This window comes from Phyllobates terribilis, unplaced genomic scaffold (assembly GCF_046119375.1).
Source record: "Phyllobates terribilis strain yellow unplaced genomic scaffold, ASM4611937v1 Scaffold_252__1_contigs__length_2834547, whole genome shotgun sequence".
In the NCBI taxonomy this organism is placed as follows: domain Eukaryota; kingdom Metazoa; phylum Chordata; class Amphibia; order Anura; family Dendrobatidae; genus Phyllobates; species Phyllobates terribilis.
In genome coordinates, this window is record NW_027363012.1 from 790,944 (window position 1) to 817,575 (window position 26,632).

The 26,632-nt window shown below is 45.3% G+C and overlaps 1 long non-coding RNA gene across 1 annotated transcript; it reads left to right on the forward strand.

The window, feature by feature from the left end:
* The first annotated feature begins 4,793 nt into the window (after nt 1–4,793).
* LOC141218949 (uncharacterized) lies at nt 4,794–9,143 on the forward strand. Its single transcript, XR_012287586.1, has 2 exons — nt 4,794–4,874; nt 8,654–9,143. It is a non-coding gene; the product is annotated as an uncharacterized lncRNA (long non-coding RNA).
* The last annotated feature ends 17,489 nt before the right edge of the window (nt 9,144–26,632 follow it).

Genomic DNA, 26,632 nt, shown 5'->3' on the forward strand with positions numbered 1-26,632 from the left:
AGTAAACATGGTTTTTGATTAAAAAAAAAAAAAGCCATCCCACCAGCACCAAGGTGCACCCAGTCAGTTATGTGAAGTATATAATAAAATACACTTTAGTACAATATTAGTATCTTGTCCCTTTATATCTGCAGCTACTTCTGTCACCATGGTAACTGCATTCATACTCAGCCAATAGGATTGCTCGGTTTGAATTTGAAAAAAAAAAAAAGTTCTATATGGTCAGTTTGCTCCATCTCATCTGAGTGTGAAGACAGACACCTGCGATCAGCGAGATTATAGGTATAAGACGTGATATAATATAACGGACGGAGCCACATCCCATCACACGCACTCAGCGACCACAACTGACAGGAATCAGCACATTTATCAGAGGATAAGTCATTATTCCCCAACACATGATAAGTGACAACTTCTAGATCTGCTGGGAACCCAACTAATCCCTGCTAGTACTTCCCCGGACCACCGCTCCATTCATTCTCTATGCAGGAGAAAGCTGAGTACAGCGCCCCCCATAGAGAATGAACGGACCGGCGGTTGAACATTTGCACTTCGCTCACTTCTATCTATAAGTGCTGTTCTGCTGATTGGGTCATAGCGGCCAAACCCACCGATCTAAGAGTCATCACCTATCCAGAGATCAGGGATAACTTGTTCCAACTAGACATCCCCTTTAATTGAAGAGATCACATATCTAACAGCCAATCCTATTCATTCCCAATCTTCCCTGGGTATATCGCCAATATGAGCCAATCACCAAACCCTCTGCTGACTGTTCCCGATGTTTTATAGATTTTGGAGACGTTTCTACAAGAGAAGATCTCAGCGGCCACCATGGGGATGGGTTACTCTGCCAGCGATGGAGCAGGTAGTATCCACCAGCCGGTGATATCTCACCTTCCTCCATATTCTGCTGTTACATGCGTTTCTTCAGCTTTACACCTTCCCAACAGAACCAATTGATGTTTTTTTTCTGTTTTTTCCTTGGCTTTTTCCAAGGGCTATAACTTTTTCATGTCTGTCCACATAGTGTGAGGTCTTGTTATTTTGCAGGACGAGCGGTACTTATAAATCACACCATTCATTTACCACATAGTACTAGAAGACGGGAAAAAATTCCAAGTGCAGTAAAAGTGCGAGGAAAAAAAAAGCCTGACACTGTTTTTCTGGGAACGGTTTTATCGGCGCACATAGTGTGGTGAAAATGACCTGGTAATAGGATCCTACTCCTCAGTGTGATTACAGCAAGACCAAACTTCTCCAAGAGTTTTGGCAAAAGAAAAAAACTTTTTTTTTATGGTGTCACCATTTTTTCTGAGACCCGTAACATTTTCGTTTTTCGGGTTGATGGAGCTGTGTGGGGGCTTATTTTTTGAAGGGCAAGAGGACTTTATTGATAACATTTTGGGACACATATGACATGGTCATCGCTTCTTACAGGATTTTCTGTAGTATTGTGCCGAACGAAAAAAATGCAATTTTGTCTTTTTGAATTTTTTTCTGTGTTCACTGATCGTTTGTTTTTTATATTTGGATAGATTGTATTTCTCTGAAAGAGACCATACCACAAATGTGTATATTTTTATTATCTTTATTTTTAGTGGGAGGTGAGTTGAACGTGTGGGGTTTTAATATTTTAGACTTTTTTTTTTTTTTTTAATTTTCACTGCATTTGTATACATTATCTGATTGCTTGTGCTATATACAGCGATACCACAGTAATGCTCCATATAGCAAAATCACTTTCTTCTTTACAGCCCAAATGAAGCTTTATGATGACAGGCATGGAGGCTTCAGCAGACCCCCGGATGTCATAGCAGTCCGTGTGTGCCCTGTGATCGCGTCACAGGAGCGCCGGTGGGCGCATGGAACGATGCATCCCAATGCCGGCGCGCTGTTAATGCTGCTGTTAGAGATTGACAGCAGCACTGAACAGGTTAACAGTGGTGGGCAGATCTTCGCTCCACTCGCAGCTCTTAGAGGCAGGTCCTGGTTGTTTGTCACAGCCATTATCTGCCATGTACGGGGCGAGCTGACTCTGCTCCATGCACCCGCTACTGACTTATACCAGACATGTACGGCTGATGTTGGTAAGGAGTTAAAGCGGTTGTCCTGCTTTGCGGCCATTTGTTTTTTTTACTTTAATGCAAGTATTTGGGGCTAAAATTGATTTCCGTTATTGAGTTTCATTAAAAATGTTGCGTTCTGTAGCATCTGTGCTGCACTGTCTATTCCTGGCTGCAAAATTAGCTAACTGAGAATCTATCAGTGAGCTCCTTCTGACAGTCTTAAGGGAGAGTTTGTAGATCTTTCATCTGTTTTTTTTTCCTGAGTGCCTTTTAGCTGATCTATGCCCAAAGAAAACATGAAACTTGAATGTGCAGGGAAGCAATAAGTCTGTAATAACCAGTGAAAAATGAAATCTAAATGTAAAAAATTACTTTTAGTAGTAAATACATGGACATAAGAAAATACACACTGCAATGTCCTGCATTAGGAGGAACTCAGGGCCCACTGCACCAGCATATTGTCTCACAAGGGGCCTGAGGATCTCATCTCGGTACCTAATGGCAGTCAGGCTACCTCTGGCGAGCACATGGAGGACTGTGCGGCCCTTCAAAGAAATGCCACCCCACACCATTACTGACCCACTGCCAAACCGGTCGTGCTGAAGGATGTTGCAGGCAGCAGATCGCTCTCCACGGCGTCTCCAGACTCTGTCACGTCTGTCACATGTGCTCAGTGTGAACCTGCTTTCATCTGTGAAGAGCACAGGGAGCCAGTGGCGAGTTTGCCAATCCTGGTGTTCTGTGGCAAATGCCAAGCGTCCTGCACAGTGTTGGGCTGTGAGCACAACCCCCATGTGTGGACGTCGGGCCCTCATACCACCCTCATGGAGTCAGTTCTAACAGTTTGTGCAGACACATGCACATTTGTGGCCTGCTGGAGGTCATTTTGCAGGGCTCTGGAAGTGCTCCTCCTGTTGCTTCTTGCACAAAGGCGGAGGTAGCGGTCCTGCTGCTGGGTTGTTTCCCTCCTACGGCCCCCTCCACGTCTCCTGGTGTACTGGCCTGTCTCCTGGTAGTGTCTCCAGCCTCTGGACACTACGCTGACAGATGCAGCAAACCTTCTTGCCACAGCTCTCACTGATGTGCCATCCTTGATGAGCTGCACTACCTGAGCAACTTCTGTGGGTTGTAGAGTCCGTCTCATGCTACCACGTGTGTGAAAGCACAACCAACATTGAAAAGTGACCAAAACATCAGCCAGAAAGCACTGGTACTGAGATGTGGTCTGTGGTCCCCACCTGCAGAACCACTCCTTTATTGAGGGTGTCTTGATAATTGCCAATAATTTCCATCTATTGTCTATTCCATTTGCACAACAGCATGTGAATCATAGAATCATAGAATAGTAGAGTTGGAAGGGACCTCCTGGGTCATCTGGTCCAACCCCCTGCTCAAAGCAGGATTCACTAGATCATCTCAGACAGATGTCTGTCCAGCCTCTGTTTGAAGACGTCCATTGAAGGGGAACTCACCACCTCTCGTGGCAGCCTGTTCCACTCATTGATCACCCTCACTGTCAAAAAGTTTTTTCTAATATCTAATCTGTGTCTCCTCCCATTTAGTTTCATCCCATTGCTTCTAGTCTTTCCTTGTGCAAATGAGAATAAAGATGATCCTTCTACAATGTGACAGCCCTTGACATATTTGTAGACAGCTATTAAGTCTCCTCTCAGTCTTCTTTTTTGCAAGCTAAACATTCCCAAATCCTGCAACCGTTCCTCATAGGACATGGTTTGCAGACCAGTCACCATTCTGGTCGCTCTTCTCTGAACTTGCTCCAGTTTGTCGATGTCTTTTTTAAAATGTGGTGCCCAAAACTGTACACAGTATTCCAGATGAGGTCTGACCAAAGAGGAGTAAAGACCGATAATGACTTCACGTGATCTAGACTGTATGCTTCTGTTAAGAACACCAGAATTGGCACCGAAGAGGAGACCCCACCGAAGAGGAGACCCACCGAAGAGGAGACCCAAGAGGAGACCCACCAAAGAGGAGACCTCACCGAAGAGGAGACCCCACCGAAGAGGAGACCCCACCGAAGAGGAGACCCACCGAAGAGGAGACCCAAGAGGAGACCCACCGAAGAGGAGACCCACCAAAGAGGAGACCCCACCAAAGAGGAGACCCCACCGAAGAGGAGACCCAAGAGGAGGCCCACCAAAGAGGAGACCCAAGAGGAGACCCCACCGAAGAGGAGACCCCACCGAAGAGGAGACCCCACCGAAGAGGAGACCCCACCGAAGAGGGGTCTTATTAAACATTGACCTGTCTTTAGATGAAAAGGGAGCTTTTTTTTTTCTTTCTTTTATTGTATTCCTACTTCTTCCCTGAACATGATTTTTTATTTTTTTTTAAATCTGCCATACTGTTCCAGAGATATGGGCCTTTTTACTTACTGCTAAATTTTATGATCTATATCAAAGGGGGCGTGGCTCACAGGATCCTCAGGGGTGTGTCTTTAGGCTGCTCTGCATAATTATCCTGTGGGCCACGCCCCCTTATAAAGATTACACACAATCAACACTAAATAAAAAGGCCCATATCTCTGCAACCGTATGGTGGATTTAAAAAAATGAAAAAGTGTAATACTCGGGGGAGCAGCGGGAATAAAGTAAGGGCAAACACTGGTCACTTCTGACTTGGTGACATGTCCTCTTTAAAGTAGAATTTTTGTTCTTCTTCAATTCTGGTTATTGTATGTGATAAATTGGGAACATGTCATTTACTTACAGGATTGTGCTGGCGTTATCCTTTACTCTGCTGAATCTGCTACCCAAGTGGCCCTCGATGGTATTCAGTGTCTAGGTAAGGAGAGTCTAACCTGTGCCTTTTGGCCAACACCTAAATCCACCAGCACTACTGATACATATTTATTCTTCAGTTTTGCCCTCGATGTTTCCAGCAGTCCACAACACAAAGCGATCACCATTACGGCTGTGGGGGTTTTTTTTGGTTTTTTTTTGCCTAATGTTTTCAGCCGATTCATCAATTGAGCAAACTCTGTGCCCGAAAAATATAACCTCCATAATTGATTTTATATGATACATTTCTCGCACAAAATTTTGCGCTGTGTTAGAGGAGCATCCAATTTTTTTTTCATTAAAGTCACAAAAAAAAAAAGATTAAAGACGAAAATAAAGAATTCATTGTACTGTGTGCGCCATTTTGAAGAATTATTTTGGTGCAAAAAAAACCCCATCAAGTAATGATCCAAGATGTAAAAAAAAAAAAAAAATGAGAAAATGACTTTAAATTTTAACTGCAAATGAAACTTGCCCTATGTGTCTTCACCTGTATGAAAAGACTGGGATGGCTCTGGGAGCAAGCGCACCACCACCGCTGTGTTTTCATATATAGGCATCTCCAATGTTTAGGAATTCAGTGTTGACAAGCGTTGCGATTTGTGCAAGTAAAGGTGTCAGGTTTAGATTGTTGCCTGTATTCACTTTAAGGGAATCTTTAAGTAGGTTTTTGTTATATAATCGGAGAGCAGCATGGTGGAGGGGCAGAGACCCTGATTCCAGCGATGTGTCATTTTTGATACAAAAACAGTTTTCTCTGCTGCAGAGCTCTAAATGCTTAGCCCTGTATAACCCCTCCCACACCACTGATTGGCAGCTGTGTATAACACCCGCCCACACTACTGATTGGCAGCTGTGTATAACCCCCGCCCACACTACTGATTGGCAGCTGTGTATAACCCCCGCCCACACTACTGATTGGCAGCTGTGTATAACCCCCGCCCACACTACTGATTGGCAGCTGTGTATAACCCCCGCCCACACTACTGATTGGCAGCTGTGTATAACCCCCGCCCACACCACTGATTGGCAGCTGTGTATAACACCCGCCCACACTACTGATTGGCAGCTGTGTATAACCCCCGCCCACACTACTGATTGGCAGCTGTGTATAACCCCCGCCCACACCACTGATTGGCAGCTGTGTATAATCCCCGCCCACACCACTGATTGGCAGCTGTGTATAACCCCCGCCCACACCACTGATTGGCAGCTGTGTATAACCCCCGCCCACACCACTGATTGGCAGCTGTGTATAACCCCCGCCCACACCACTGATTGGCAGCTGTGTATAACCCCCGCCCACACCACTGATTGGCAGCTGTGTATAACCCCACCCACACTACTGATTGGCAGCTGTGTATAACCCCCGCCCACACCACTGATTGGCAGCTGTGTATAACCCCTGCCCACACCACTGATTGGCAGCTGTGTATAACCCCCGCCCACACCACTGATTGGCAGCTGTGTATAACCCCCGCCCACACCACTGATTGGCAGCTGTGTATAACCCCCGCCCACACCACTGATTGGCAGCTGTGTATAACCCCCGCCCACACCACTGATTGGCAGCTGTGTATAACCCCTGCCCACACCACTGATTGGCAGCTGTGTATAACCCCCGCCCACACCACTGATTGGCAGCTGTGTATAACCCCCGCCCACACTACTGATTGGCAGCTGTGTATAACCCCCGCCCACACCACTGATTGGCAGCTGTGTATAACCCCCGCCCACACCACTGATTGGCAGCTGTGTATAACCCCCGCCCACACCACTGATTGGCAGCTGTGTATAACCCCCGCCCACAACACTGATTGGCAGCTGTGTATAACCCCCGCCCACACCACTGATTGGCAGCTGTGTATAACCCCTGCCCACACCACTGATTGGCAGCTGTGTATAACCCCCGCCCACACCACTGATTGGCAGCTGTGTATAACCCCCGCCCACACCACTGATTGGCAGCTGTGTATAACCCCCGCCCACACCACTGATTGGCAGCTGTGTATAACCCCTGCCCACACCACTGATTGACAGCTGTGTATAACCCCTGCCCACACCACTGATTGGCAGCTGTGTATAACCCCCGCCCACACCACTGATTGGCAGCTGTGTATAACCCCTGCCCACACCACTGATTGGCAGCTGTGTATAACCCCCGCCCACACCACTGATTGGCAGCTGTGTATAACCCCCGCCCACACCACTGATTGGCAGCTGTGTATAACCCCCGCCCACACCACTGATTGGCAGCTGTGTATAACCCCCGCCCACACCACTGATTGGCAGCTGTGTATAACCCCCGCCCACACCACTGATTGGCAGCTGTGTATAACCCCCGCCCACACCACTGATTGGCAGCTGTGTATAACCCCCGCCCACACCACTGATTGGCAGCTGTGTATAACCCCTGCCCACACCACTGATTGGCAGCTGTGTATAACCCCCGCCCACACCACTGATTGGCAGCTGTGTATAACCCCCGCCCACACCACTGATTGGCAGCTGTGTATAACCCCCGCCCACAGCACTGATTGGCAGCTGTGTATAACCCCACCCACACTACTGATTGGCACCTTCCTGTGTATAACCCCTGCCCACACCACTGATTGGCAGCTGTGTATAACCCCCGCCCACACCACTGATTGGCAGCTGTGTATAACCCCCGCCCACAGCACTGATTGGCAGCTGTGTATAACCCCACCCACACTACTGATTGGCACCTTCCTGTGTATAACCCCCGCCCACACCACTGATTGGCAGCTGTGTATAACCCCCGCCCACACCACTGATTGGCAGCTGTGTATAACCCCCGCCCACAGCACTGATTGGCAGCTGTGTATAACCCCCGCCCACAGCACTGATTGGCAGCTGTGTATAACCCCACCCACACCACTGATTGGCAGCTGTGTATAACCCCCGCCCACACCACTGATTGGCAGCTGTGTATAACCCCCGCCCACAGCACTGATTGGCAGCTGTGTATAACCCCACCCACACTACTGATTGGCACCTTCCTGTGTATAACCCCCGCCCACACCACTGATTGGCAGCTGTGTATAACCCCCGCCCACAGCACTGATTGGCAGCTGTGTATAACCCCCGCCCACAGCACTGATTGGCAGCTGTGTATAACCCCCGCCCACAGCACTGATTGGCAGCTGTGTATAACCCCACCCACACTACTGATTGGCACCTTCCTGTGTACACTATATATTGATAGAAAGCTGCTGATCAGACACCTAGTGCTGTAATGATAATATCCTGCTGATTTAAGACTGATTTTATTGATACAGCAGCACACAGCCCTGTAGTAACACATTGCTGGAATCTGGCCGGACATTATTCTGATCTCAGATTACATAGACAATCCTGCTGACAGATTCCCATTAAAAGGTTCTTCCCGTCCTCTGCTCCCCATCCTCTGGCTTCCTGCTTGCTCCTGATGATTGACAGTTCGGACCAGAGGTGCCACCCGTCCTGTGCGCTCTCCAGTGCTGCAATCAGAAGCAGCCTTCCCTCCTGGAGAATCAGAGGACAGAGGCATAATGAAGCCGGCCGGATCCAGAGCGGACAGCACTCCTTCCCTAGGAGACCGACCACCTCTGACAGACTGGCAGAGGTGGCTGGTGACCTAAAAATATCTCTCTTCTCTAGGTCTGAGAGGATTTTTAATAAGAAGTAAATTGAAAAGTTTTTACCGTATTTTGCAATTTTACCCATGAAGACTGAGACCACCCCATGTTCACTGTTCTTTTATAAATGTTTATTTCTCCACAGGGGGCAATGGCTATATAAACGACTACCCGATGGGCCGCTTCCTTCGTGATGCCAAGCTTTATGAAATAGGGGCTGGTACTACCGAGGTTCGGAGACTGGTCATAGGAAGAGCCTTCAATGCTCTGTACAAGTAACCTGCCGACCTTGGAGATCACCGATCATGGCTCTAACTCCGAACTCAATCCGCAAAAATCTCTCTGCACCCGGGTGGATGAGGAGCGATGGGCACTCACTGCCTAAAACACTTACCTCGTAGCTGCGAGCCTCGTGGCCGCACAGACTGGACTGTTAGGAGACCGGACCGGTCCAGTGCTCTGTCTACCGACTCTTTATCAAGTGAATGTGAAGATTCTTATACCGGGGACATGAAACCATGAACCGTATAGTTATATCCAAGAGATGGGGGGCTCTGATCACCCCCACTGATCACTGTTTATGGAGTCTGTGTATTGCTCCAGGAACAAATAAAGCATACGTCAATCATCTGTCATTATTTTCCCCAGTGCTGTCTATAGTGATATCTACAGCCTGTTAAAGGAGTTGTCTGGGACTTAAACATTTAACATTGATGACTTATCCTTAGTATAGGTCATCAATGTCTGATCGGTGGGGGTGCGACACTCTGCACCCCCGCCAATCTGCTGTTCCTGGTGTCAGCGGCCAGGACTGATCAGTTACAGAGCTGCACAGTGGGTGCGACCGGGCACTGCACTCCACCGGGCACTGCACTCCACCTGCTATTGATTTGAATAGGGGGCGGATGTGCAGTACCGGCCGCGGCCACTATACAGGCGCTGTGCAGATCCATAACTGAGCAGTTTTGTGACGCCGCCGACATCAGGAACAGCTGACTGGTGGGAGTCCCGGGTGTCTCACCCCCACCAATCATACATTAGTGACCTGTCACCAATGTAAGTCTTAAAGGGGTTGTCTAAGTGTAACCCACCCTGTAAGAGCAGAGATGCATTACAGAAAGTGGATGCTTCATCTCTTCATTCCTGTCCTGTCTGTCATCCTGCATAGTCCAGTGAAGGCAATGGCAGGAGAAATGCATGCTGGGAGGTGAAAGGAAGTCAGTTCCAGCTCCTATAGTGCTGATGAAATACTGCACATTCAGAGTATGAGAGTTTTTGGACATATTAGACTATATCAGCACCAGTGGCGGTTTTAGCTTATTGTGGTGTATGTGGTCGGCTTCACTCTGCTTTTCTACAGGATTTATGTGAAGGGCTTTAAGAAAATATAAGCTCTTAAGAAAAATTATAGAAAATTTCAGTTAAATTACTTGTAAAAATCACTGATTCTTCTGTGGCAGAATCAGGGGGAGATCTGGAATTTTTACAAAGAATATAACTCAATTTTTTGTTTTTAAGCAAGCGACAGGTTCTCTTTAGCAGTAGTCCTAAATAAAATACACATGGAATAAATGGGGAAAGAGTTGATACGAGGAGTAAAATAATAGAAATATATCCCCCCGGTGGAGGTTTAGTAGATTGCAGGCAGGTGTCACAATGTACTTTAGTGACCCCTGCTGGTAGTGGTGGGGATTTGTTTTCAATTGTATTTTAATTCTATTCTTGCTGCATCTCACAATAAATACTAAGGAGGGAAATTTCCTAAGACAGGCGAGTCACAGTCCAGTCTGATTTGTGCTGGATTTATGAAGAGGGGAACACCATGTAATAAATAAGGTAAAGATTTAGCCGTTCTTGAAGCAAATTGAAATCTCCATCTGCTGTGAGCAGCCATAGAGCTGCTTTATGTGCTGAATTCTGGTATATTATAGAAAGTCTATCAGATGTATAGGCCGCCCCTCAGGCCTAATCACAGACACTTTATAAAAAGAAACAATTGCAAGTTTTAGCACAAGACAGATTTCTAAATAAAACATTTAATAGATCGCCCCTATGGGCATATTATTAAAATCTAAAAGAAAGTTATTCTATCCATTAGCACATATGCTCCTAACATGGGAAATAATCACCACAGAATTGTTTAATATGCAGTAAATGAATAACCTGCCAGACACCCGACGGACTGACCGCGGCAGGGGCAGAAATCACACTTAGGCCACGGCCCCACTATCAGTATTCGGTTAGTATCTTTCCTCTGGAGTGGGAGCCAAAACCAGATGAGGAACAATCAGAGAAAAGGTATAATAGAAACAAGTCACCAATTCTGGATTTATCACCCACTCCTGGTTTTGTCTCCCACTCCTGAGAAAAAATACTGACTGAATACTGATAGTGGGGTCGTGGCCTTAAAAGGGTTATTCCCAAATGGGTATTGTTGGATAGTTCTTGTAAATACAAGTGATTTTTGCAATTTACTGCTTATTAAAATTGTCAGTCGTTCTTGAAATATTAACACTTTATTCTTTTAGTTACAGCTCATTGCTTTGGAGACCGACCACTGCTGCTGGACAGCAGAACATAAGCAGTGCTTACATGCTCTTTTCCATTGAGCTTGTAAGCGCTGTATTGAACCTGTCCCGAAACGCTGAAGCGCACCACAACTTCCTAACCAGTTTCAGCACAAGGTAGACCACAGCGGTGGTCGGTCTCCAAGGCAACAAGCTGTAAACAAAAGAAAAGCGTTAACTCAAGAACGACTGAAAAGTTTAATAAGCAATGAAATGCAAAAGTGCTTGTTTTTACCAACACTATCTGACAGTGCCCATCTATGAAGATGAGGAAAAACCCTTTTAAAGGCCACTGACAAAGGAACAATATTTGCAGCCTGTTTTAATATTTCTCATCTGGAGCCTCCCTCACAGCAGTATATGCCGAATTTGGGGGTCTGTACGTCCATTTCACTGTTGCCTTCACTAGCTCGCAGGTATCTGCACCGAGGTCTCTTCTATAGCGGCCATGTAGTGGTAGATACCAGTTATTTTTCCCTATTACTGTACGTGCTCCTCTCCGTGAGTCACATAGTATTCATGTCCCCGTTGTGCCCTATAGTTGGTAAAATTGCCTTCTAGAAACATGAATGCTACCTGTGGATTCATTGGAAAGTTATCATACCCTGAGTGTCCCTATAGTGTAATAATGCCCTTTAGGTGTCCACTGAACTGCTAATAATGCCCCCCTGAGGATTCCTTTTACAGTTATATTGACACTGTCGCCCACAAAAAATAGGGCCCAAAAATGTAAAATAATTATATATTCACCATAAACCGGATCCTGAGTGATCTGCGTCCTACAACGCAGGCTGCCGTGAGCACTTCTGCCTATCAATGGGTACTGATTGTACAGAAACTCCTCCGTACTCCAGTAGATGTATGTAACATCAAAATCAGATTTAGGCTATGTGCCCACGATGCAGAATAGATGCAGATTTTTCCTGAGCGTTTCTGCCTCTCCCTGGCAGAAAAAAAAACACATGCAGATTTTACATGCGTTTTTTTCTGCCAGGGAGAAGCGTTTTTTAAGCATTTTTGCATGCATTTCCGCATGTAAAAAACGGGTCATGCAACCGCCGACATCAGCGGTCGTGTGACCATCACATGACTAAATGACGTCAGCGCAGGTCCTTTTAGAACACGGCAGGACGCCAATTACAGAGGACACCGCGGAAGAGGTAAGTATAATGTTTTTTTTTTTTTTTACGTTTTAATTCTTTTTTTTTTTACTAATGGTACCCGGGTCGGATGAGAGTCTCCTCTGCTCCAGACCCGGGTACCATCCACGCATTGAACCGCATAACATTCGCATGCATACATGCGGATGTTATGCAGTTCAATGCAAGTCAATGGCGGCAATTACGCACAAGAAATGGACGTGCTGTCGATTTTTCCGCAATGATAATACGCAGCGGAAATTTCTGCAGCATGTGCACAGCACATGCAGATTACCAAGCGTTTTTAATGCACTTTCGTGGTGGAAATGCATTAAATCCGCATCGTGGGCACGCAGCCTAAAACACTTTATGCAATAAAATGAAATTGAATTAAAAAAATAGTTTACTACCTGTTTGCAAATGACAAACTGCACTTTTACTATTTCTAGACGATTTATGAAAAAAATCACGGCCAGACGATATTTATTACGGACACATTGGAAAACCATAATAAATGCTTGTGATTATAAGTGATAAATGTCCACAGCCCATAATCCTGATGTGTAACGTCAGCTGCAGTCACTGTCATCTGTAACATGATGAGAATTACTCACAATAATCTGCAGAAGTTTCTTCAGCTTCAGAAAATGTAATTGTTTCTCCAGAGCGGGCGATAAAGTGCCGTATTGTTCTGTGCTGGAGTTTGTGGTGGGCCGGCGACCCTGGTGCTGGTTATAAGCCCGGTCTATGGACCTCAGCGTTACAGGTCACCTAAACACCTCTACATGGAGCCTGTAACCTGTATTCTCAGGCCGTGTAAGGGACGCCATAATGATAAGGCGCCTGCCTGGTAACAAGTGCAGATTAATGGCCGCTACAGTGAAGAGAATGGCCTGTGGTGAAAGGGTTAATACTGGGGCCCTGCATCAGTAATAGCCCCTGTAGTCACCATGACAACTGTTATGAGGTCATAAACACATGTCATAAAGAAGATTCCGTGAGAGAAGGCCGCGCTGCCACGATCAGCGCCATTACTGATGGACCGAGGACCTGGAGCGCGGCCCCCCACGTAATGTACCCACCTGGGTGTAATATGGAGGTTCTAGCAGGGGGAGGGGTTGTCCGCTTTAGACGCCCCCAGGGTGTATGAAGATAATAGATGGGGGTCCGCAGCAGAGGATAGAGAGACCCTCTACATACAGCCCCTCTCCTCAGGGTGAACATGGATAGACCTATGAATTTCATGGGTGCTGTGGGGAGATGGGTAGAGGGGAGGGGGGATTTATCCTATTAGGGGTCATCCATAACCAACAACCCCTGTAACCGAGTGTCCAACTTCTTGTGACTTGGACCTGGATCTGTAAGGGAGAGTTATAATAATTTCTGTAATGAGTATATCATGTCATCCATGTTGTATATATATATTCACTGTGTCCATTAGTGGAGATTTGAATCCTTAGTTATGTTCTCTATAGTCAGCAGCAAGAATTAATTGTAACTGACTATTATCTGATTCTGCATTGTCTGTATAACCTTGATCACAATGTATTAGGGTCAGACAGCCGCTCAGCTTGTTTGTCTCCTTGTTAACAGGTAAACAGAGTTTTACTTCAGAATTCAGGTGTCGTCTTATCCTCTTGGTAAAAGGTGAAATTCTCCTGTCATCTTGGTCCTTCGAGCCGGAATTCATCATCTCCTCCAACATGAGGTAAGTGCTGATACCGCGCACGAGGAGGGATGGAAATACCCTCTGTGGAACAAGTCCTCCGCCTGAATTGGCGTCAAAAGAGGCCAAGGAGAATTGAGAGTCGACCACATCTGAATTTGGGTAAGAAAAATGGTATTATTATTATTAATTAGGTAATATTATTAGTCCAGTATTAATGGTATTTATAAGTTGCTGCAATTGGGGTTCGTGTGACCCCTGGAAATTGCTGCAATTGGGGTTTGTTTGACCCCTGTAATTGTTGCTATTGGGGTTGTGTGACCCCTGTAAGTTGCTGCAATTGGGGTTTGTGTGACCCCTGGAAGTTTGACCCCTGGAAGTTGCTGCAATTGGGGTTTGTGTGACCCATGTAAGTTGCTGCAATTGGGGTTTCTGTGACCCCTGTAAGTTGCTGCAATTGGGGTTTCTGTGACCCCTGTAAATTGCTGCAATTGGGGTTTGTTTGACCCCCTGGAAGTTGCAAATAGTCCATAGTCTATGTGAGAAGACTACAGGAATAAATAACTCTGTGTGCCCATTAAACGATCTACATGGTGAGGGTCTAGGACCAGGGGGCATTGTTAATAATCCGCTGGGCTAACTTGCAATAATACTGATGGTTGTGTGTGTGTATGTATGTATGTATGTATATATATATATATATATATATATATATATATATATATATACACATATATATATATACACACATATACATATATATATATATATATATATATATATATATATATATATATATATATAATATAGAAAAAAAGAAAAGAAAAAGAGCAGCACAAGCAAACAACCAACTTGTAAATGGGTGGGTGCCCATCCTCCAGGTAAATAGCAAACCTCCTTACATATAAAAAAAAAAAAATAGCTCCACAGTCACCATCAGGGCGGCGTCAGCACCCGACGCACCCGGGCAAATGCCGGGGCCCTGAGCAGGTAGAGGGGCCCACTGGCGGTCGCGCACCCCGCCGGGCTATGGGCGGAGGAGAGCTGTGCCAGCGCCCGCCCTTCTCCGCCGCTTGCTCAGCGCCCCGGCAGCCGGATACTTACCTCTCCCCGTGCCTCCGCAGATCTGCTGTCTTCCTGCTCTATGCTCTCTGTGACGTCTCAGGTCAGAGGGTGCGGTGACGTCTTTACACCGTGCCCTCCCCTGAGCCGTCACAGGCCGCGCAGAGCGGGAATATACCGGCGAGTCGGCGACGCTGGAGTCCGGAGCTGAGGCATGGGACATTATATGGGGGGGGGGGTGACATCCTGCATGGGGCATTATAAAGAGAGGGGGGGGGTGACATCCTGCATGGGGCATTATAAAGAGTGGGGGGTGACATCTTGCATGGGGCATTATACAGAGGGGGGGTGACATCCTGCATGGGGCATTATACAGAGGGGGGGTGACATCCTGCATGGGGCATTATACAGAGGGGGGGTGACATCCTGCATGGGGCATTATAAAGAGGGGAGTGACATCCTGCATGGGACATTATAAAGAGGGGGGTGACATCCTGCATGGGGCATTATAAAGAGAGGGGGGTGACATCCGGCATGGAACATTATAAAGAGAGGGGGGTGACATCTTGTATGGGGCATTATACAGAGGGGGGGTGACATCCTGCATGGGGCATTATACAGAGGGGGGGGTGACATCCTGCATGGGGCATTATACAGAGGGGGGGGTGACATCCTGCATGGGGCATTATAAAGAGGGGGTGACATCCTGCATGGGGCATTATAAAGAGGGGGGTGACATCCTGCATGGGGCATTATAAAGAGAGGGGGGGACAGCCTGCATGGGGCATTATACAGAGGGGGGGGGTGACATCCTGCATGGGGCATTATAAAGAGAGGGGGTGACATCCTGCATGGGGCCTTATACAGAGGGGGGGTGACATCCTGCATGGGGCCTTATAAAGAGGGGGGTACATCCTGCATGGGGCATTATAAAGAGGAGGGGTGACAGCCTGCATGGGGCATTATAAGGGGGGGGGGAACAGCCTGCATGGGGCATTATAAGGGGGGGGGGACAGCCTGCATAGTGCATTATGTGGGGGGAACTGCCTGCATGGAGCATTATAAGGGGGGGGACAGCCTGCATGGAGCATTATTTGGGGGTCAGTATCTTGTATGGAGCGTTATAAGGGGACCAGTATCCTGTATGGAGCGTTTTATGGGGGCCAGTATCCTGTATGGAGCGTTATATGGGGGCCCGTATCCTGTATGGAGCTTTATAAGGGGACCAGTATCCTGTATGGAGCGTTATAAGGGGACCAGTATCCTGTATGGAGCGTTATATGGGGGCCAGTATTCCGTATGAAGCGTTATATGGGGGCCAGTATTCCGTATGGAGCGTTATATGGGGGCCAGTATTCCGTATGGAGCGTTATATGGGGGCCAGTATTCTGTATGGAGCCTTATATGGGGGCCAGTATTCCGTATGGAGCCTTATATGGGGGCCAGTATTCCGTATGGAGCCTTATTTGGGGGCCAGTATTCCGTATGGAGCCTTATATGGGGGCCAGTATTCCGTATGGAGCCTTATATGGGGGCCAGTATTCCGTATGGAGCCTTATATGGGGGCCAGTATTCTGTATGGAGCCTTATATGGGGGCCAGTATTCCGTATGGAGCCTTATATGGGGGTCAGTATTCCGTATGGAGCCTTATATGGGGGCCAGTATCCCGTATGGAGCGTTATATGGGCGCCAGTATTCTGTATGGAGCGTTATATGGGGGCCAGTATCCTGTATGGGGCATTTTATGGCGGCCAGTATTCTGTATGGAGCGTTATATGGGGGCCAGTATTCCGTATGGAGCGTTATATGGGGGCCAGTATTCCATATGGGGCCTTATATGGGGGCCAGTATTCCGTATGGAGCCTTATATGGGGGCCAGTATTCCATATGGAGCCTTATATGGGGGCCAGTATTCCGTATGAAGCGTTATATGGGGGCCAGTATTCCGTATGGAGCCTTATATGGGGGCCAGTATTCCGTATGGAGCCTTATATGGGGGCCAGTATTCCGTATGGAGCCTTATATGGGGGCCAGTATTCCGTATGGGGCCTTATATGGGGGCCAGTATTCCGTATGGGGCCTTATATGGGGGCCAGTATTCTGTATGGAGCGTTATATGGGGGCCAGTATTCCGTATGGGGCCTTATATGGGGGCCAGTATTCTGTGTGGAGCGTTATATGGGGGCCAGTATTCCGTATGGGGCCTTATATGGGGGCCAGTATTCTGTATGGAGCGTTATATGGGGGCCAGTATTCCGTATGGGGCCTTATATGGGGGCCAGTATTCCGTATGGGGCCTTATATGGGGGCCAGTATTCTGTATGGAGCGTTATATGGGGGCCAGTATTCCGTATGGGGCCTTATATGGGGGACAGTATTCTGTGTGGAGCGATTCGCCGGTTTCTGAGCTATTGTGGAATTTACAATAGATATCGCTCATGTAATGTAAGAAGTGAAATCTTTGCATTGTACTATATATATATATTTCTCTGCTGTATCTCTGCATCATGAATCGTGGTATGTGTTAAAGGGGCCACTGAGACTCTTTCGCCCGGGGCCCAGAAAAACATATATATATGCCGGTATTTTGTTGTTATATATTTATGTATTTATGTATACGCCGGTATTTTGTTGTTATATATTTATGTATATATGTATACGCTGGTATTTTGTTGTTATATATTTATGTATATATGTATACGCCGGTATTTTGTTGTTATATATTTATGTATATATGTATACGCCGGTATTTTGTTGTTATATATTTATGTATATATGTATACGCCGGTATTTTGTTGTTATATATTTATGTATATATGTATACGCCGGTATTTTGTTGTTATATATTTATGTATATATGTATACGCCGGTATTTTGTTGTTATATATTTATGTATTTATGTATACGCCGGTATTTTGTTGTTATATATTTATGTATATATGTATACGCCGGTATTTTGTTGTTATATATTTATGTATATATGCATACGCCGGTATTTTGTTGTTATATATTTATGTATATATGCATACGCCGGTATTTTGTTGTTATATATTTATGTATACGCCGGTATTTTGTTGTTATATATTTATGTATATATGTATATGCCGGTATTTTGTTGTTATATATTTATGTATATATGCATACGCCGGTATTTTGTTGTTATATATTTATGTATACGCCGGTATTTTGTTGTTATATATTTATGTATATATGTATATGCCGGTATTTTGTTGTTATATATTTATGTATATATGTATATGCCGGTATTTTGTTGTTATATATTTATGTATACGCCGGTATTTTGTTGTTATATATTTATGTATATATGTATACGCCGGTATTTTGTTGTTATATATATATGTATATATGTATACGCCAGTATTTTGTTGTTATATATTTATGTTTATATGATATGCCAGTATGTTGTTGTTATATATTTATGTATATATGTATACGCCGGTATTTTGTTGTTATATATTTATGTATATATGTATACGCCGGTATTTTGTTGTTATATATTTATGTATATATGTATACGCCGGTATTTTGTTGTTATATATTTATGTATATATGTATACGCCGGTATTTTGTTGTTATATATTTATGTATATATGTATACGCCGGTATTTTGTTGTTATATATTTATGTATATATGTATACGCCGGTATTTTGTTGTTATATATTTATGTATATATGTATATGCCGGTATTTTGTTGTTATATATTTATGTACATATGTATATGCCGGTATTTTGTTGTTATATATTTATGTATATATGTATACGCCGGTATTTTGTTGTTATATATTTATGTATATATGTATACGCTGGTATTTTGTTGTTATATATTTATGTATATATGTATACGCCGGTATTTTGTTGTTATATATTTATGTATATATGTATACGCCGGTATTTTGTTGTTATATATTTATGTATATATGTATATGCCGGTATTTTGTTGTTATATATTTATGTATATGCCGGTATTTTGTTGTTATATATTTATGTATATGCCGGTATTTTGTTGAATTTTGTCTTTTGTCAATCGTGTCATTGTCATTTGTCTTTTAATATCGTAAAATCAAAGACATAAAATGTATGTTTTCTGTAGACACATGAGGCTCCTTGAATGATCTCTAGAGTGAATGTATGAGGATTAGATATAAAATCCTGAGTGTATAAGGGAGTCCAGTTAGGTGCGGTTGACGGTCATTTGTGGACTGAAGACAATTGATAGGTTATTATAACTGTGTAAACACCAAGGTACACGGCACCTGATCCCATGGATGATATTTCTTGTCGTCTTACAGAATACAATCTGTATTGTTCTATGTATACTTCTTATAATAACACAGAGTGACTGAAACCTCCACGTTTCAAAAGTGAACGCAGGGTTAAACCTGTGGCGGTTGAGCGAGACCTCGTCACGATCACTGTGGAGTTAGTAGAGTCCGCGACGGTGGTGTTCTGAATACCTGATTTTAAGAACGGGAACGTCTCTGGATATAAAGAGACGGTGTCGATAGACTTTATCTCAGCACTTCAGGTCTAGGAATACGAGGGAACTTTTGTCTATTGTCTTATCGTTTCTCTTGTCTTAATTCTGTGGGTCACATGTCTTCATGTGCGTGGTTGTCCAAACGCTGATTGTGAAAGTTGTTGTGAATTGTGTGTTTGTATTGTTATCCTCGTCAATTACACTGTGCTGCCATATTCCTCCTTTACAGGCCTTCATTGGACAAAGGTGGGAACACATAGAATATCCAGTAAATAAGCAGAGATCTCCTTCCTGGATTCAGGTGTTGTCCGATCTCACTTGTAGGTGAAATTCTCCTGTCAGAGAGATGGTCGATCCACCTGCGCAATCAGATCAACCAAATTCGTTCTAGCAATCAATATGGTGGAAGATATCGCAGCTGGATCTCTCCAACATCCACTTTATCACATTTATCATCTACATTTGTTATGTCGTTCTCTGTAAATCTGGATAAATGTACAAATTGTAAAACTCTGCAGTTCCACCTGTTATATATCGGCACTAACTCTCTAAGCCCAAGGGAAGGGCAGCCCTCCAGCCATGGTTCCCTAGAGGTTTCCTCCACAGGGGGTTTTCCTCTCCTGAGTGCTGGAGGGTGACTCTTCGTGAGTCGGGGGTTGTGCCATTTTCGGTGTCATGTAAATTTAAATAAAATTCTGACTATTTGACACCTAATTGCAATGCTTTGTGTATTTATTTTGTGTGCTTCTGTCTGATTCATTTTATTTGGGGGTTGGGGTCCATCACATACGGCTGGACATCTGCCGGCCGCACAGGACGTAGTAAGCATATTATGCCCCGGGGGTCGCCCCTGCTCTGATGATGATGATGGAGAAGAGGAGACAAGCATTACAGCACAACTCCTGAACGTGTGCTCTCATCATTGGAATAAAGAATTGTATTACAACATTATTAAAAAGCAGATTACTTGTCTATTCCTGTAGCTCACATTGTTTTCAAAGGAGAAAGCTGCATGCAAGATGGTCTGTGGGAACAGGGGCTACACAAAATCTTCTTTATCCTGATGGGTCATCCCTGCCACCAGATGGGAGCTGCACCCCCGACCTAAGGGGCAGCCTCAAAATAATGCTTCCTTAAAGGGAAACTTTTATGTCTGATAACGCTATAAACCTGAACATATAGGGTTAATCTGCAGGTTAATAGCTTTAGGAAGGTGCCCAACCGCTGGACAGTAAGTGTGGCACCCGAGAGAAAATTAACTTTATTTATCCTAGGAGACGCCATCTTTCAGTCATTCAGACATGGCCCAGAGCAATTATTGTCACCGCTCACAGGACTGAGAGCAGCAGCTGTAAGCATGCCCCGGCACTGACTGACAGCCGGCTATGCAGTGCAGTCAGTGCCAGGCCGTGCTCACAACTGCCACTCTCAGCAATGTGAGTGATGGCTGTAATGTTGTTTTAGTACCAAATTTGTAATTTTCACAGGGGATAATAGGAGAACACGGACCCCATAATTTGTTACACAATTTCTCCCGAACGTAATGATGACCCCTGTGCGGTCAAAAACTGCAGTGGGAGCAGACGGCCGGGCTGGGAGAGGAAAGAGCGCTATTGGATTTTGGACTGGAATAGATTGTGAATGCTGTCTCACATGTGAAGACCCCCTGACATGCCAAAACAGCAGAAACAACCCACAAGTGACGCCATTTTGGAAACTAGACCCCGGAAGGAATTCTTCTAGCTGTGCGCTGAGTATTTTTAACCCACAGATGATTCACAAAACTTTATAACAATTAGATGTGAAAACAAAAAATAAATATTTTCCACTGAAATACTGTGTTAGCCCAAGTTTGCAATTTCCACAAGGGATAATAGGATGAAATGGATCCATATATTGTTATGTAATTCCTCCGAATGCAGTGATCCCCAGGGCCGTATTCACAGGTCATGCTGCCCCAGGCACTGGTCATAAATGCCCCCTGATTACAGGCCATTTATAACAATTATCCGTATGGGAAGGTCATGTCTAGTCAGGCGCAATGCTAATCAGTCAGTAATAACAAAGGAGAACCTGAATAATAAAACTATTGTCTATAACTGATCACTAGTTATAATAATGTAATAATAATTGGCACCAGTTGTACAATTTCCAGAAGTCTGATCCCCCCAGCGAGCAGCCTGGTCCTGGTGGTCAGTGGTGGGGATTGTGTCCTAATCATCTGGTCTTCTGGAGCACATAGTAATAAATGCTGAGACTAAATATTATTCCTATACAGAGACAGAATAATACCGCTATATCACTTCCTAATAACAGCACCACACACCCATACAATGAGTATATAGTCCCATCATATCACCGCCACCTTGCTGGGATTGGAGAACCATCATACATAGACTGAATAATACCACTATGCTGTGACTGAATAACAAGACCAAAGACTGAATAATACCGCCATATTGTTACCAAATAAAAACAATCCTATGGGAATCCATACAATGCAGAAAATGTAACTGAGGGCTCTGTGCACACAACATCTTCTCAGGCGGATTCCTCTGCAGAAACTGCCTGGAAAACCTCCCAACCAATGTCCAAAAGAAAGAACATCTTCATCTCCATGTAAAGCCACTTGCTTTGCTCATGTTCCGACTTCTGAACGTCTTTTAACCACTTCAAATTCCTAAAAACGCCAAGAGACTAAAAGAAGCGACCTGAGCGCTGTCTGGAGTTTGCTGCTGGGAAGACGCTGTTACGTTACAATACAAGTCAGTGTTAGAGCTGAGATTGTGGACTTTCCTCTCTTCCTCCAGACTCTGGATCTTGATTTCCAAATGAAATGCAAAATTTACTTTCATCTGAAAACAACACCTTGGACCAGCGCTGCCATCGGGGCTTTAGTGCCCTTACTAGATTCCTCTTTCATTGCCCCATGCCCCCTTAAAGTATGATGCCAACAAAAGTGCCCCCCAAACACAGTATGATACCCCCATGGTGAATTCCTCCACATACACAGTATAATGATCCCTACTGGACCCCTACCGTACCCCACCAACTCCCAAGTCAAAGTATGGTGACCCCCAACACAGCATGATCCCCCAACTGTGACCACCACACAGCCCCCCATGCTGTATAATGGGCCTATATACATTATAATGACCCCACACCTCTCCACACTCCACATAGTATAATGCACTTGTCATGGTCCTCCACACAGTATAACGCACTCGCCATGGTCCTCCACACAGTATAATGCACTCGCCATGGTCCTCCACACAGTATAATGCACTCGCCATGGTCCTCCACACAGTATAATGCACTCACCATGGTCCTCCACAAAGTATAAGACACTCGTTATGGTCCTGTACACAGTATAATGCAGCCCCCCATAGGGTAAAATGCAGCCCCCAGTCCTCCAGTATTATCAGTACACACTGATTTATAAATAAATACATACTTACCGCTCCTCGCTCCCCGCTGCTTCAGTCTCTGCAGCGCGTCTGTCATCACCTCCGCAGCTGCCAGCTCCACTGTCTGACAGAGCGTGGAGCGTCATCATGCCGCTGCGTCAGACGCAGAGGAGGAATGATGGGAGAGGGAGTGTCACATGACGCTCCATCATTGCTTTCCAACCAGGGCCGGCTCCAGGTTTTCGTGGGGCCCAGGAGAAAGAGTCTCAGTGGCCCTTTTAACACATACCACCATTCAGGATGCACAGATACGGCAGAGAAAAAAAATGTTATATATATATATATATATATATATATATATATAAAAAAATAATGCAGCATGGCTCCATATGGCCAAGATACGTCTTAACAATGAAAATATTGGATCTAGACTGTTTTTTGCTCAGGAACAAGTACTTACAAAAAAACAAAGGTTTTTAGCGCATAAATTGGCTCATATTGTTATAAGGGGGTGTAACTGCCTCTTGCTGATTCTGCACTCCTCCCAGTAACCAGCTGGTGATGTATAAACAGTTCTACTTGCCCTCTAAATGTAGATGTATTTAGCCCAGAAAAAGACGATTGTCCGTTTAGTTGTAGGCTTGTAGCCCGAAAGTGGCATGTAAGGCAGAGTAGTTACCCATCAGGGGGAGGTTACCTTGCCATGGTTGATGGGCACACATGAATTGGCCAATTTATGAGCTAAAAACCTTTATTTTTTGTAAGTACTTGTTACTGAGCAAAAAAACAGTCTAGATCCAATATTTTCATTGTTAAGACATATCTTGGCCATATGGAGCGCTGCTGCATTATTTTTTAATATATTTTATAGTTAGAGGAGCTGGCACCAGTTCACACTAGGAGGTGCTGGTCAGGTTTATCTGGTTCATAAATATATATATACACTACCGTTCAAAAGTTTGGGGTCATTTAGAAATTTCATTATTTTTGAAAGAAAAGCACATTTTTTTCAATGAAGCTAACATTAAATGAATCAGAAATACACTCTATACATTGTTAATGTGGTAAATGACTATTCTAGCTGCAAACGTCTTGTTTTTATTGCAAGATCTACATAGGTGTATTGAGGCCCATTTCCAACAACCACCACTCCAGTGTTTTAATGGTACATTGTGTTTGCTAACTGTGTAAGAAGGCTAATGGATGTTTAGAAAACCCTAGAAAACCCTTGCAGAAGTATGTTAGCCCAGCTGAAAATGGTTTGGCTGATTTGAGAAGCTATAAAATTGACCTTCCTTTGAGCTAGTTGAGAATCTGGAGCATTACATTTGTTTGTTCTATGAAACTCTCAAAGTGGCCAGAAAAAGAGAACTTTCATGTGAAACTCAACAGTCTATTCTTGTTCTTAGAAATGAAGGCTATTCCATGCGAGAACTTGCCAAGAAACTGAAGATTTCCTACAACAGTGTGTACTACTCCCTTCAGAGGAGAGCACAAACAGGCTCTAACCAGAGTAGAAAGAGTAATGTGAGGCCCCGCTGCACAACTGAGCAACAAGACAAGTACATTAGAGTCTCTAGTTTGAGAAATCGACGCCTCACAGCTCCTCAACTGGCAGCTTCATTAAATAGTACACGCAAAACGCCAGTGTCAACGTCTACAGTGAAGAGGCCACTCCGGGATGCTGGCCTTCAGGGCAAAGTGGCAAAGAAAAAGCCATATCTGAGACTGGCTAATAAAAGGAAAATATTTTTATGGGCAAAAGAACACAGACATTGGACAGAGGAAGATTGGAAAAAAGTTTTATGGACAGACGAATCAAAGTTTGAGGTGTTTGGATCACACAGAAGAACATTTGTGAGAAGCAGAACTACTGAAAAGATGCTGGAAGAGTGCCTGACGCCATCTGTCAAGCATGGTGGAGGTAATGTGATGGTCTGGGGTTGCTGGTAAAGTGGGAGATTTGTACAAGGTAAATGGGATTTTGAGAAAGGAAGGCTATCACTTCATTTTGCAACGCCATGCCATACCCTGTGGACAGCGCTTGATTGGAGCCAATTTCATCCTACAACAGGACAATGACCCAAAGCACACCTCCAAATTATGCATGCAGGGAAGAAGCAGGCAGCTGGTATTCTGTCTGTAATGGAGTGGCCAGCGCAGTCACCAGATCTCAACCCCATTGAGCTGTTGTGGGAGCAGTTTGACCGTATGGTACGCAAAAAGTGCCCATCAAGCCAATCCAACTTGTGGAGGGGCTTCAGGAAGCATGGGGGTAAATTTCTCAAGATTACCTCAGCAAATTAACAGCTAGAATGCCAAAGGTCAGCAATGCTGTAATTGCTGCAAAGGAGCATTCTGTGACGAAAGCAAAGTTTGAAGGAGAAAATTATTCTTTATAATAAAAATCATTATTTCTAACCTTGTCAATGTCTGGACTATATTTTCTAATCATTTTGCAACTCATTTGATAAATTAAAGTATGAGTTTTCATGGAAAACACAACATTGTCTGGGTGACCCCAAACTTTTGGACGGTAGTGTATATATATATATATATCTATAATATAACCGGGGATGCGGGTCTCTGTCCGAAGCCTCGATAGACTGCGCATGCGTGACGCGCAGTCTGGCTCCAGGCAGAAGACCGCATCCAGCCGTTACAGGTAAGAGGAGGTGTATGGCGTCGGAGATCGCTGTATGCGTAGGCACTGAACGCACACTGCGATCTCCGGCGCCATACTTACTTACCTGACCGGGAAGAGCGTTGCCGCGGCGCCTCTCTTCAGCGGAGACCGGGGGCGGAGTGAGACGTCGGATCGGCGCGTGCGCATAGCGCTATCCGGCGCCATTTTACTGAAGACACATTTACAGTGTGTCTTCAGCAAAATGGCGCCGGACAGCGCGGATCTCTGTCGCCGCACTCCTCCCCCGGCCTCCGGCAGAACAGGACAATTTAACACCATATTTTAGACTTCAGTGCAAGAGGAGACCCAAGAGGAGACCCACCGAAGAGGAGACCCCACCGAAGAGGAGACCCCACCGAAGAGGAGACCCAAGAGGAGACCCACCGAAGAGGAGACCCAAGAGGAGACCCACCGAAGAGGAGACCCCACCGAAGAGGAGACCCCACCGAAGAGGAGACCCACCGAAGAGGAGACCCACCGAAGAGGAGACCCCACCGAAGAGGAGACCCAAGAGGAGACCCACCGAAGAGGAGACCGAAGAGGAGGCCCACCGAAGAGGAGACCCACCGAAGAGGAGGCCCACCGAAGAGGAGACCCACCGAAGAGGAGACCCACCGAAGAGGAGACCCAAGAGGAGACCCACCGAAGAGGAGACCCACCGAAGAGGAGACCCACCGAAGAGGAGCCCCACCGAAGAGGAGACCCACCGAAGAGGAGACCCCACCGAAGAGGAGACCCCACCGAAGAGGAGACCCAAGAGGAGACCTACCGAAGAGGAGACCCACCGAAGAGGAGACCCACCGAAGAGGAGACCCAAGAGGAGACCCACCGAAGAGGAGCCCCACCGAAGAGGAGACCCACCGAAGAGGAGACCGAAGGGGAGACCCACTGAAGAGGAAACCGAAGAGGAGACCGAAGAGGACAGAACTGCACCTTAAGATCCCTAGGGGGAAAGGGATGGCCAAAGGCCAGAAAAGACAACAATCGATCCTACAACAAAAAGGAAGAAGCAGAACCAGAACAAAGTCCGCCATTACATCAACCGGTATTTGAGAGGAAAGAGGAACATCATGTGGACCATCCTGCTGGGACCTCTC